Here is a 12,366-nt window from a genome sequence, read left to right as displayed (position 1 = left end):
TCAAGACCATATGCAATGGCAGCTGCGGTTGGCTCATTAATTATCCTCATAACATTCAGGCCAGCAATGACACCAGCATCTTTAGTTGCTTGCCGCTGGGCATCATTGAAGTAGCAGGAACAGTAACAACAGCATTCTTAACTTCTGAACCAAGATACGCCTCTGATATCTGTTTCATCTTCATGAGAAGCATTGAGGATATCTCCTCTGGAGCAAATTGTTTCTCTTCACCCTTGTAAGTAACTACAATTATAAGCTTCTTGAAATCCTCTCCATCAGCAGTAGGAATCACTTCGAATGGCCAGAGCTTAATGTCTTTTTGTACCATTTCATCGCTGAATTTTCTACCTATAAGCCTCTTAGCATCTACGAAATTAAAGATAAAAAAAAAAAGGATCTCATCATCATCTCCAAAATAAATCAAATCCCGTCACTGGATTCCAATAGTATCTAAAATTATAATACCAACTGAAAGTTACTGTCACAAAGTGACTAATACAAATAGCAATGGCTAATTACACAAACATGTTCCCTCTTCAAATGTAAGTTGCAAATAACATGGCAGAAAAAGTTCAAGACGAGTTGACAAATTTTACAAGACACTTGCAAATTATGATTACATATTATAGCTAACTAAGCACAGCGACTGCTAGCTCAGAAACAAAAATCTGATCACATCTTATATTCAAGTGTTTGATCTTTACTGCCCTTTCCTTAATTGAAAACTTATGAGTTTGTTTAATCTTAATTGTTTACAATATCAAATTCAAGACCAAAAGCCTAAGAAGACAGCCAGTTTGACACGAGACAATTTCGATATTCAATACTTTGTACTATGCTCACATAACAAGCCACTAACTTCACAGTAAAATTTCTTTCATAAAAAAGCTCTATTTTATAATCATCTTAAAGAAGAAATACTTAAAAGTGTTTCCCGACCAATTCATACATCATTTAAAATGGAGCAAATTTATTACGATTTAGCTTCAAACTATACTCTTTTAACTGCTAAAGTTAACATAACCTTAATAAACACTTATCTCCTTCCCAACCTCACTTCACTACTTTAATTGAGCTTTCTATTTCAATAAACAAGACATTTATTTTCCGAACATCTCCAAATAATCTATCACCATTACTTCCAATTCGACCCAAAGAGTAATGATCCAAAACAAGATGACCCAAAATATTTTTTGTGCTTCTTTCTTAAACTATGTAGTAAAACAGCAATAATAGGATAATCTCAACAATATTCTTAATTTTTCCATACAACATCTATAATACAAGAAGAAATCAAATTCATCCAAATACATTTTGTTATTCTAAAATAAAGGGTATACAAAATTACAATATTACTATTTTTGAGGGTTTCAAAATAAGGAAAAAAAAAATAAAGCACAAAACTTTAAAGCATAAAAGAAGAGGGAAAAAAAAAAAAACCAAAAATGGTGTTGGTAGGATTATTCCCGGCTTGGTTGGTGGCAGCCTCGCCAACGAGACGCTGCGTATCGTTGAATGCGACCCAAGACGGCGTCGTACGGTTGCCTAATTCATTGGTGATTATCTCAACGCGGTCTTGTTGTGGGGACCATGCTCCGACGCATGTGTAAGTGGTTCCGAGATCGATTCCTATCGCCGGCCATAATTTTGCTTCTTTTCCTCCGTTCATCTTCCAAACTCACTTCTCAGTTAACTGCTTCACTTAGACTTTTAGTTTCACCCGACCTCTCTGTTTCAAATGGTAAAAATTCAAGTTTTACTAGTTTATAGGAAGTATTTTTTATTTACATTTTAGTTGAAACAAAAATGAAATTGAATAACCTCTTCTTTATCCCAACACAAATTTTCATACGTGACTGACCACATGCTCACACCGTGTGATCGATTATTATGGGTTTAATTTGTTAGTGTTATAGAGGTAACTCTGTTAATGTTATGTAGGGGTTACTTTGTTCTTTTACAACCGGCCACATAGTATGTCCAGTCTTACACAAGATGCATTGTTATCCCAAACGCTTTCAATCCTTAAAAAATAAAATGGTTAGTTTTCATATTTGTCTCTTCATTTGTGTCTCTTGGTTCCTCTAATTATATTATTCTTCAATTACACAAAAAATTAATTTATCTTGTTATGGGTAAATTTTAGTAAGTCAAAGTAAGCATAAGTCAGCAAGGGTCAACGACGAAGAGCGAAGATCGACGACTGAGCCCAGACTCGGCGGACGAAGCAAAGATAACAACTCCCCTATTTTCTAGGGAGCGATAAGCTGGAAAGACTAGGTTTCCCATCAGTAAAATCAAAACCGTTATTGGGCTAAGCTAAGTGCCGTGAGTCAAGGAGATAGTTCCGGATATCAAGGGAAGCATCTTATTATTCTACAACGGCCACATTAAACCCTAGGCATCATCTATATAAGGGAAAGGAACCATCGACATTAGACACATTGCAACCTAGCTACTAAAATCACATTGATCATACATTGTAATCCCTTTTGTTCGATATTTTACATAGTGAAAGTTTGGTAGATCCTCATTCTACCCGCGGTTTTTACCTTCTTTGGGTTTTTCGCGTCACCAATTCCTTTTGTTTTTCTTTATTTTGTTATCGCTTTCATTTAAGGTTTTATTTAGTTGATTCGTAACCTAAATTTTGCTATTCAATCCCACTTAACGAAATTTAGCATAAACAATTTGGCGCCGTCTGTGGGGATACAACTAGGTAAAACCCTCAAAACCCTGCAAACCCAAACCCAACCTTCGTGATGGAACCTGGTGATATGACCCCGAGCAGCTGAGAGAGGCCTATGAGAAAGCCAAGGTCGATCTCCTTGCAGCCCAAGAATCCAACGAGCAGCTGGTGATATGACCCCCGAGTAGCTGAGAGAGGTTCGTGATGGAACCTGGTGATATGGCCCCCGAGCAGCTGAGAGAGGCCTATGAGAAAGCCAAGGTCGATCTCCTTGCAGCCCAAGAATCCAACGAACGCCTTAGCCGTGAAAAAGAAGTGTCAGCATTTGATGCAACTACCCTTCGACAATAGCTAGAGTCCGCCCAGAGCAACCATCGTCGATGCCCAAGGAAACTGGAAATCATACCGCGTATGCATCCCTTGGAAGTGCTAGACTCCCCGCATGATACCGATATAGCGACAAGCGGCGACGAAATGGATGCTGATGCCCAAATCTTGAACAACGGACAACAAGGAAGCTTTCAGACTCTAGAGAACGAGCGTTAGCCTAATGACCGTGAGCCGAACCAGACTGAACTCTTAGTACAAAGGCTAGCCGTCCTAGAGAAGCAGAATTTTAGAGTGCTGACCATGATGAAGAGATGCTAAGTGACCCGATCCTAGTCCAAAGAGAGGCTCCCGACGGATTTGCGGCAACACCCGAATTGTCCAGAGCTCGCATCCCTAGAAGATTGTCGCTGCCGACGTTCACGTTCTCTCTATGATGGCACTACCTGTCCAGAGCATCATGTCGAGTACTACAAGCAGCGGATGTGGCAAGCATCCAGTTCCGTTCGAAGTGTTGGGAAGCATGCATGTGCAAATCTTTTTGGCGCGACGCTGACATAGTCCCGCCCTCAAATGGCTCCGCAAACTCGAACCAGGTAGTACACTAGCTTGCTATGTCAAATTAACAAGTTTTATTCCTATTTGAAAAGCAGCAGGTAGTTTGACAAGCAAACAAGCGATTTGTACTGAATCGTCCAAGGACCAAAAAGAGAGCATCAGGAACCTATTGGACCCAGATTCAACAAGGAGAAGGTCTCCATCAAGAACGTCGATAACAAGATTGCCATTGAAGCCTTCCTTCGTGGACTGCATTACTGACTCCGATCTTTTCAAAGACATGGTCAAGTAACCCCCTAACTCCAACATTTTGAAGGGGTCCGGACGAGAGCAGTGGCGCAAAATGCGCTTCGACGAGGACATCGCCAATCGTAGCTCCAGCCACACCATCAAGGTTTCAAAAGTAGCCAGCGTGGATCATGGCGACAACAGCCCTCCGAAACCTCAGGTAGATCACGTCTGTTAATAATGTGCAGGAAAGACAGGTTGCCGATGCATCGGAATACCCTAAGATATCAGAGTATGGGTTCGACTTCGACGTAGTAGCAGTGGTGAATGCGCTGGAGCCACTGGGAAGCAAAGTCCGTTGACCGATGAAGAAGTTATAAGCCAGATTCAAAGAAAGATATGAGTCAAATGGTGCGAGTTCCAATAGTGACATTGGCATAAAACGGAAGATTGCTATGTTTTGAGAAGAGAAGTGGCCTTCTAGCTGAAGAGAGGCAACCTCAAGCATCTGATGGGAAAAGAAGAAAGGCAGTGACGCCAAAGCCGATTCGACGAACAAGCCTCCCAAACCACTCGCACCTACGGTAGTAATTTATGTTATTTCTGGTGGTTTAGATATTTGTAGTCTAACCTATTCTACAGCTAAAAGAATTGCAAAGACGTCGACGAGTGATCCTGCCGTCCCAGAAGAACCAAGAGATCCTTTGGAGAAAAAGCTCGAAGCAATGGCCATCACTTTTGACGATGATGACATCAACAAACATCACCAAAGAGCATGAAGACTCTCTGGTAATTTCATTGATGGTTGGGAATTGTTTGCTTAAAAGGGTGTTGGTCGATGGAGAAGCTCCGCAAAATGTTCTATCCGGAAGACCATGGAAGAAATGGGGCTGAAAGATAGTGACATCACAGAAGATCAACAGTATTGGTCGGGTTTCAGCGGCGAAACGATGTCAACTCTCGAGACATAACCCTACCCCACCTTTGCTAGCGGCCTAAACCCTCAAACCAAATTCAACGTCGTAGATTTCCCCTCAGCCTATAATGCCATCATGGGCAGACCCTGGATTTACAAACTAAAAGCCATCCCTTCCACCTACCATCAAACTCTCAAATTTCCAACCCCCTAAGGGAATCCAAGAAATTAAAGGAGAACCCCGTGAAGCCAAAAACTGCTACAAAAAAAACCTTGAAACCGTGCAAGAAATCCACCTAGCAATTACAGCAAGGCGCGACACCAGACAATCCTAACGACCTAGATATTGACGAAATACCTCTGGACCCTAAAAAACCAGATCAAATCGTCCGTGTCGGAGCCAACTTAACCGCCGAACTCAAAAAATACTATCCTAGCCTTTCTTCGAGAGAATAAAGATTGTTTCGTGTGGTCGCATGAAGATATGACAGGCATAGATCCAATTGTCATCTCGCACAAGCTAAACGTGATCTGAATCACAAGCCCGTAAAGCAGAAGTGTGGAAAGTTTGCCGTAGAACGAAACAAAATCATCAAACGATGAAGTACAACAGCTGATCAATACAGGGAAAATAAGAGAAGTGAAATATCCAGATTGGCTCGGAAATGCCGTCGTCGTCAGCAAGAAAAATGGCAAGTGGAGAGTATGCTGATATATGTGTTTTATATTCTATTTTAATCCTCGTCCCACGGCCATTTTTATGCATATCTGAGCTCTTCAGGCTATTTTTAGTACTAATGTGTGGTTTCGAGTGTTTTGTAGAGTTGGCATTTATTTTGTAGGAATTTCCCCGATTTGTTGGTGATTTCTATGGTTTTCCGCCACTACGAGATATCGAAGCTATGGTCACATTCATGACCGTCGTTTGTAGCCTAAGACCCATTATTTTGGTGACTAATGGCTTGGTTCGTGGAATTGGTCTAAGTAATGAACCAAGGAAGGAGTAAATTTGGGCCATAAATGTTTGGAGCCGAAAGGAAAAAAAAGAAGGAAAAACTCGGCCTAGAAAAAAGACCGGGCCCGATCGGGCGGATGCCCAGAAAGGCTGTGTGAAGAAAAAGGCGGGCCCGATCGGGCGCGAGTATTTCCAGAGACATTTAGGACTTATCATTTTAGTTATTTTTGGGGTTTAGTATTTAAACTCTTTTTGTAAGCTTTATTAGCTATGTTTTTTAGATTACAATTTTCATTCTTAAGCTTTTAGAGAGATTTTAGTGAGGGATTATTGTTTAACTCAAGTTTTCCCCTTTTAGTGCAATTTCATATTTCCTTTATTCGGTATTATTTCTCATCTCTTTTATTGCTTTGTTCATCGCTTGGATTTTAATTGCTTTAGATTTTTGTGCTTTGATTTTAATCATGTCTTTTATATATGCTTTGATTAGTTTATATTTAAATATGTGTGCGTAGTTAATTTCTAGGGTTCTTGGGGGAGCCATAACAAATATGAAGGGATGAATTGTTTTGGTTGATTATTGATATTGCATGATAAATCTTATTGAATTGTTTTAATTCTTTACAACTGGATTATGAATCGAGCAGATGTGATTTGATTGTAAGAGTATAGTAATATTGAATTGATGAATCGAGCAGATGTGATATTAAAGACTATTTTCAATATGAACTTAGAACTAGTAAATTTCGAGAGCCTGTTAGATCTATGTTGATTAATAAATTGCGAGAGCCTGTTAATCATGTTATGTTTGTAATATTAATCGTTGTTTGTTATGTTTTATCCTTGAGTATTAATTATTGGTGAACCTGTGACCCTAGGCTTTTTATTATTAATTATTCCTTAGATTAATTCATACAAACCTTATTTGTTTCTTAATAATTTAGATTATAATAATTAATTAGGAATAGAAGAACGTTGTTTGCTTGTGGATTCGACCTTACTTCCCTATCAATTTTAGTTAGTGGTTTTAGGAATTACTTTTGATTAGGTGATAAGAATTTAGCCTATCATATGTATCGGCTTCACCGATCTCAATAAAGCATGCCCCAAAGATCCATTCCTATTGCCACACATCGACGCCATGGTAGACGCAATAGCAAGTCATGAGCTCTTGACGTTCATGGACACCTACTCCAGATACAATCAAATGCTCATGCATCCCGACGATCAGGAAAAGACGGCCTTCATGACGAATAGAGGTATATATTGTTATAAAGTTATGCCTTTTGGTCTAAAGAATGCAAGTTCGACGTATCAGAGACTCGTCAACAAAATGTTCAAGGACCAGTTAGGCGACACAATGGAGGTGTACTATACATTGACGACATTCTAGTTAAACCCAAGAAATCAGAAGATCACGTCGACCACCTTCGTCAGATATTTAAGGTTATGTGAAAGTATGGTATGAAACTTAACCCTACTAAATGTTCTTTCGAAGTATCTGCTGGTGAATTTGTTGGTTATGTCGTAACGCAAAGGGGAATTGAAGCCAATCCCGACCAATTCTGGGCCTTAATAAATATTTTATCCCCCAAAACATTAAGGAAACCCATAAATTGGCAGGATGAGTGTCAGCGTAAATCGCTTTATCTCTCGATCGTCAGACAAATGCCATCTCTTTTACAATGTTTTACGAAAAATAAAGGCTTTGAATGGACTGACGATCACGAGAAAGCATTGTAGGATTTAAAGGCATATTTAATGACGCCACCACTCCTGTCGAAACCAAAACTTAACGAATCTTTGCAGCTATATATTTCGCCGTCAGTGCTGTCCTGACTAGGGAAGACGACGACGCCGGGCAGTTACCAATTTACTAAGTAAGTAAAGCATTACTCCCAGCCGAGGTAAGGTATTCATCTCTTGAAAAAACTCGTTCTTGCTTTAGTTACTACTGTTAAAAAAATTAAGGCATTATTTTGAAACCCACCACGTAGTGGTGATGACAAATTATCCTATCAAGTCTGTTTTGAGCAAACCAGAGTTAACAGAACGTATGGGCAAATGGAGTATTTCACTAAGCACGTTCGACATTGAGTACCAACCTCGAAGAGCAATAAAGTCACAGGCATTGGCTGATTTTTTGGCTGACTTTAGCCCCGATCGGCAAGCCACAGATGACAAGGAAGTGGAAGAAATAAACAACGTTGAAAAAGAAAGCAAGTGGATCCTGTTTGTCGACAGATTGTCCAATTAACGAGGAGCTGTCCTAGAAATGGTGCTAAAGTCGCCACAAGGGGACATGATAGTGCGATTTATATCTTGCGATTTCAAAGCAACGAACAACGAAGCAGAATAAGAAGCACTAATTGCAGGAATGATCGTCGCCAAAGATCTGGGGGCAACATCCCTAAACGTATACAATGACTCTCTCCTCATCGTCAGCTAGATGACAAGAGACTTTACAGAAAAAGACTCCAAAATGCCAGCCTACCTCGAAGTAGCCAAAGAAAAATCAAAACACTTCAACCCCTTCACAATCCAATAAATCCCAAGAGACCAAAACTCCTAAGCCGATGCACTTGCAAACTTAACCTCCGTGCTAAAAAAGACCACCTTTACATCGATTCCCTTAGTCCACCTGCAAAAACGTTCCGTATCCACAAAAGTAATCCTTCCCGTTGATGACACCTACAACGACAACGACTGGTGTGGATACGGAACGTTTTTACAGTGTACTAAGGGATACAGTTCACAAACCGTCGGAACCCTTGCAGGTGGACAAGGATACTTCTGGCCAACACTCCACGAAGACGCCATCCAGTACGTTGCCAAATGTGATAGCTGTCAACGATTCTCCAATACGGTTCACAAACCGTCGGAATCCTTGCACCAAACCTTATCTTCATGGCCTTTCATGAGATGGGGAATGTACATCGTCGGAAAGCTACCTACTGCACTAGGACAAAAAGTTTACATGCTAGCACTAACATATTATTTCTCTAAATGGATCGAGGCAATTTCCTTGAAGCAGGTGACGGACAAAGAATTTGTTTTTTATGAACTAACATTATTTGCAGGTTCGGCATTCCGTCGGTGATAGTCTCTTGCAACGGATCACAGTTTATTAGTGACAAAACTCGTTCATTTTGCAGGAAATTCCGAATAGAGCTAAGGACATCGACACCAAGATATCCCCAAGCCAACGGACAGGCAGAATCCAGCAATAAGGTCGTCATGAATGCCATCAAGAAAAGGTTAAAGAAGTAAAGGCCGCAGGTGGGCCGACGAGCTCCCATCCGTTCTGTGGGCTAATAGGACAACTCCAAGGTCCGTGACAAGACATACGCCTTTCTCCCTCATCTACGGATGTGAAGTCGTCCTCCCAGTAGAAGTCGATTTCCTTACGTCTCGATTTGGCTTGATGGCGGAAAAAAGAAATTAAGAAGAAATGGAAAAGCAACTTAGACGCAGTCGAAGAGATGCGTGAAGCAGCCCTAATCAAGATGGCAGCATAACAGCAAATCGTCGCCAGAAGCTTCAACAAAAAAGTCAAAGCAAAGGCGTTCCATCTATGCGACTAGGTGCTAAGAAAAGCGTTTCAGAATGCAAAAGACCCCGCCGACGGAAAGCTAGCTCCCCTATTGGAAGGCCCGTACCTGATCACCCAAGTCATTGGCAATGACGCTTATCGATTATACGACAAGGAAGGTAAACCTGTTCCAAGAAGTTGGAACACAACTCATCTGTGAAACTATTACTTTTAGAATATCAAAAAGTGTCCGCTGACGTAGGTAACGCCTCCGATCTCACATTTGATTTACTTACATTTGATTATCTATTTTTCACTACGAGTTCTGACTTAAGCATCAGAGGGTCGTTGGCCGAGCCAACGGCCATTGGTACTCTAACCATGTTGGTTTTGTAGTACAACGATCGACGAAACACAAGCGACGAAACAAAGAACTCAGGTCATGACCAAAAATCACGACAAATGACAAAAAGATAGATGTTGGCTACACTGACATCCTTCAAAGGGATGAGGAAAGCCGCCGGTCAAACGAAAACATTATGACGAAACGAAGCCCGGGCAAATTTGACCTTAGCGTCCGACGCCACACCTGATACCTAAACTACGAACTTAGTCTTCAGTGTTCAGCGTCGACGCTGGGGCGCAAGGGGCATTGGCAAACAATGAAGGCCAAAACTCGAGTATACATATGCTACATAAAGCCTTCGATGAATACTTTGTACAATGACAATTGAATAAAATTAATAAGTTTTTTCAATTCTTATGCATCAATGAATTTACTCCTTTAACCATTTGCTTTATCAAATGTTCGCTCTTTCCAGTATTTTCATTTTATGATTCAACTAAATTTCATATAAGTGTTCTTCAGGTTTTTAAATTTTGTTCAAAATTGATCTTACGTTTTGCACACTGTTCACAGAACAAAGTTATAACACATGCAAGCAATAGTAACAGACGAGACAAAGGGAAAATACTACGTGCAAAGCTATGACAAAAGTCATAACAGTGTTCAAAAGAACCACTTGCCATCAAGTGGAACAAAAGACAATGATATCCAAACAAAAATATTTAAAAGCAATGACGAAAACATCCAAGTGAAAAACTAAAGTATCAAAGTGCAAAACAAAAGCATAAATACATAGCAAAAGAAACCAGCACAAGCAATGGCTTTCAAGCATCAGCTTCGCCATCAGCTTCAAGAACCACTTGCCATCAAGTGGAAAAAAAGACAATAATATCCAAACAAAAATATTCAAAAGCCATGACGAAAACATCCAAGTGAAAAACTAAAGTATCAAAGTGCAAAACAAAAGCATAAATACATAGCAAAAGAAACCATCACAAGCAATGGCCTTCAAGCATTAGCTTCGCCATTAGCATTCACTCTTTCGACGACATATTTTATGATCTTGTCGATAGGGGCATTGTCTCCAACACCTTCACCAATCGTTGGTTGTGCCGAAGCTTTGTTAGTGGTAGGAGGAACAACATTCGACGTATGAGGTTCCGACTTCGCAGTCGAAACAATTACAGCATCTTCTCCAGCTCGACAATAGTCCCTCCGTTGGCCAAGAAATGATCAATTTCTTCCTGCAGACGCCACTTTGTAGCCTTCCCATCTAGGTACTCCTTCATCAGCTAAACCCTAAGCTTGATCTCCAATTTAACACTCTCATCTAAAGCGTCGTCCAAGTCCTTTTAACTGTCGACAACTCTTCTTTCACCTTTGACAAAGCTTCATCTCGATCTTGTATAACCACAACCTTGTCCTCCAATTGCTGGGCTTGTTCCTTCTGTTTCTTGGCTTGGTCCTTCAGCTGTTGGGCTTTCTCATCCACCTTTTTTGCTTGCTCCTCATCTTTTTTGCTTGCTCCTCTAACCGACTTTCTAGTTCGATCACCTTCTTAGCCGCATCGTCAAACTGTTTCTTCATAGTTATAAACTGTCTCGTCGCGGTATTCATATTAGCTTCATTATTATTCACAATATCATATAACCTCTTCATCTCTTTAGCCAACCCGATCACCCTTTCCCTCAAAACTAAAGAATTTTGAAAACACTATCCAAACCAGACAAGTCCCAAATCACAACCTAAATATACATCACCAACAAAAAGCAACAAAGAGAAAGAAACTCACATTGAGAATAAAGAGGAACATGTAGAACATTTGCGGGCAATTCTACAAACCTTAAGGGAGAACAAACTTTATGCGAAGTTTTCTAAATGTGAGTTTTGGTTGGAGAAGGTAGCATTTCTGGGTCATTTGGGTTCCAAGGATGGAGTAGAAGTAGATCTAGCAAAGATTGAGGCGGTGAAAGGATGGCCTACACCAAAGACTGTGTCTGATATTACAAGTTATAAACCACCCAAATAACAAAAAAAAAAAAAAAAAAAAATCCAAAGAGACTCTAAAACAAGTAAAATTAGTCATCAGACCCGTTTGTGCCCACCTCAAACTGCTTGCAGTCACAAGCCTCGATCAACCTTTGACTCCACTCTATCACCAATAGGCAAGAGTGCACATCAGACTTGTCTCCAGCTTGTGTTGCTCCATGCTTAGGAGCCCTTTCCACACTTAGCTAGCGCCCTCATCGCCAATAGACAAGGGTGTGCACGCACACGGATCTGGTGTCAAAACACTCGTACTACGAGTTACAACTCACAGTCACACCAAATTTTAACAATCTATTTCCCTACACTATTTTCTTTTAATTACTCTTTAGGTTTTTTGGATCAAGCGAGTCCATGGATCAGGTCAAATAGGATTTGGGTCTGTAATTGTTAGAGCATACAAACCTAGACCTGTTGGGTCTAAATTCTTTGGATCCAAACCCAAAAAGATGGATCAAGTCTAATCAGGTCTAGATCAAGTCTTGCACCTATTGCCATTCCTACTCTAAAGTCTAAAGAGAAAAATTAGTGCAAATTGCGTAGATGCATACCTCATTTTACCAGACATTCAATCACCCAAATTTTTAAGGGAATAAAGAATAAATGGAGGGAGCTTTTTGAGACAGAAGCTGGACTTTATAAGCTTTAGCTTATTTTTAAACTTTCAGCTTCAGGAACAACAAAATGACAAGCAAACAGCTATTTAGGCAAACAGCCTCCAAATCATGGTGCAAGCTAAAGATGAGAGCAAGCTTATTATAGCAAAGAA

The 12,366-nt window shown here is 40.3% G+C and overlaps 1 pseudogene; it reads right to left on the bottom strand.

Moving 5' to 3' along the window:
• Positions 1 to 5: 5 nt before the first annotated feature.
• Positions 6 to 1,966, bottom strand: LOC110706156 (annotated as a pseudogene).
• Positions 1,967 to 12,366: the final 10,400 nt, after the last annotated feature.

This window comes from Chenopodium quinoa, unplaced genomic scaffold (genome assembly GCF_001683475.1).
Source record: "Chenopodium quinoa cultivar QQ74 unplaced genomic scaffold, ASM168347v1, whole genome shotgun sequence".
Lineage (NCBI taxonomy): Eukaryota > Viridiplantae > Streptophyta > Magnoliopsida > Caryophyllales > Amaranthaceae > Chenopodium > Chenopodium quinoa.
The sequence above is the reverse complement of the archived record's forward strand: the minus strand, read 5'-3'. Positions and strand labels throughout refer to the sequence as shown.